Source organism: Staurois parvus, unplaced genomic scaffold (genome assembly GCF_062004578.1).
Source record: "Staurois parvus isolate SC_StPar_1 unplaced genomic scaffold, SC_StPar_1.0 ptg000549l, whole genome shotgun sequence".
Taxonomy (NCBI): Eukaryota; Metazoa; Chordata; class Amphibia; order Anura; family Ranidae; genus Staurois; species Staurois parvus.
In genome coordinates this window covers 9,217,501-9,220,087 of record NW_028318345.1, presented here as the reverse complement: position 1 = coordinate 9,220,087, position 2,587 = coordinate 9,217,501, and positions in this window count along the sequence as shown.

The following is a 2,587-nucleotide window of genomic DNA, read 5'->3' as shown; positions in this document are numbered from 1 at the left end:
AGTGGGAGGAATAGTACACCATCATTGGTGTCAGTGGGAGGAATAGTGCCCCATCATTGGTATTAGTGGGAGGAATAGTGCCCCATCATTGGTATCAGTGGGAGGAATAGTGCCCCATCATTGGTGTCAGTGGGAGGAATAGTGCCCCATCATTGGTGTCAGTGGGAGGAATAGTGCCCCATCATTGGTATCAGTGGCAGGAATAGTGCCCCATCATTGGTATCAGTGGCAGGAATAGTGCCCCATCATTGGTGTCAGTGGGAGGAATAGCACCCCATCATTAGTATCAGTGGCAGGAATAGTGCCCCATCATTGGTGTCAGTGGAAGGAATATTGTCCCATCATTGGTATCAGTGGGAGGAATAGTGCCCCATCATTGGTATCAGTGGGAGGAATAGTGTCCCATCATTGGTGTCAGTGGGAGGAATAGTGCCCCATCATTGGTATCAGTGGCAGGAATAGTGCCCCATCATTAGTATCATTGGGGGGAATAGCACCCCATCATTGGTGTCAGTGGAATAGTGCCCCATCTTTGGTGTCAGTGGGAGGAATAGTATCCCATCATTGGTGTCAGTGGGGGGGGGGGAGAATAGTGCCCCATCGTTGGTGTATGTGGGGGGGAGGAATAGTATCCCATCATTGGTGTCAGTGGGGGGTGGAATAGTGCCCCATCATTGGTGTCAGTGGGGGTGGAATAGTGCCCCATCATTGGTGTCAGTGGGGGGGGGGGAGGAATAGTGCCCCATCGTTGGTGTCAGTGGGGGGGAGGAATAGTGCCCCATCGTTGGTGTCAGTGGGAGGAATAATGCCCCATCATTGGTATCAGTGACACCAACGATGGGGCACTATTCCTCCCACTGACACTTGCTGACCCCTGTTCCAGTACGGTGCTGATGCAGCCAGCATATGTGGTTGCAGCAGCACCTCTACACGGCACACTAACCTGCATCTCCACTCGATTTTCGCGGGACCGCTCAGCTCCGCCTCCTCGCCGGTGATTGGCCATCTGTGTGCCTTTCCTGAGCTACAGTTCTGGCGGCCAATCACCAGTGAGGAGGCGGAGCCGAGCAGCCGTGCGAACATCCAGTGGACGAACCGAAGGAAGGAGCAGCCGCGCTTCCTGGACCGGATCGTCGTGGGACCGGAGCCAGGTAAGAGACAGCAGCCCCTGCCCACCACTGTACTTAGTTTCCCTTCTGTTGGAAGGGAAAAAAAAAGTGTCAGCATGCCGTTACCGGCGTATAAGACGACCCCCGACTTTTGAGAAGATTTTCAAGGGGTAAAAAGTCGTCATATACGCCGGAAAATACGGTATTTTGTTTTTCAGTTTAACTCATGGATGGCATTGTGTGTCAGGGCTCTTTTGATCACTGAAAACAGTCTCGGACACCTGTGATAATTAGATTGGCCGGTGAGCCCAATTTAAGGAAAAATACTAAAGGAGGGTGTTCCACATTATTAAGCAGAGCACCATTTTCAAGCAATATGGGGAAGAAAAAGGATCTCTCTGCTGCCGAAAAGAGTGAAATAGTTCAATACCTTGGACGAGGTATGAAAACATTAGATGTTTCATGAAAACTTAAGTGTGATCATCACACTATTAAGAGATTTGTGGCTGATTCAGCGCACAGATGGGTTCGTGCAGATAAAGGCACATTGAGGAAGATTTCTGCCAGATCCATGCATCGGATCAAGACAGCAGCTGCTAAAATACCATTACATAGCAGCAAACAGATATTTGAAGCTGCTGGTGCCTCTGGAGTCCCACAGATATCAAGGTGTAGAGTCCTCCAGAGTCTTGCAACTGTGCAAAAACCTTCTATTTGGCCATCACTAACCAATGCTCACAAGCAGAAACGGCTGCATTGGGCAGAAAAATACACGAAGACTGTTCACTGATGAGTGCCGTGCAACCCTGGATGGTCCAGATGTATGGAGTAGTGGATGGTTGGTGGACTGCCACCCTGTTCCAACAAGGCTGCGACATCAGCAAGGTGGTGGTGGAGTCATGTTTTGGGCCGGAATCATGGGAACAGAGCTGGTCGGCCCCTTTAGGGTCCCTGAAGGTGTAAAGATGACCTCTGCAAAGTATGTGGAGTTTATGACTGACCAGTTTCTTCCCTGGTACAGAAGGAAGAACTATGCTTTCCGTAATAAAATCATCTTCATGCATGACAATGCACCATCTCATGCTGCAAAGAATACCTCTGCATCAATGGCTGCTATGGGGATAAAAGGAGAGAAAGTCATGGTGTGGCCTCCATCCTCCCCTGACCTCAATCCTATTGAGAACCTTTGGAGCATCCTCAAGCAAAAGATCTATGAGGGTGGGAGGCAGTTACATCCAAACAGCAGCTCTGGGAGGCTATTCTGACATCTTGCAAACAAATTCAAGCAGAAACTGTCCAAAACCTCACAAGTTCAATGGATGCAAGACTTGTGAAGCTGCTATCAAATAAGGGGTCCTATGTTAAAATGTAACGTGACCTGTTAAAATGTTTAAAAAGTTAAAATGTTGTTAAAAGTTTGATTGAAATAGCTTTTGATTTCAGTAAATATGCTGCAAACTCAACAAATGACAATTTTC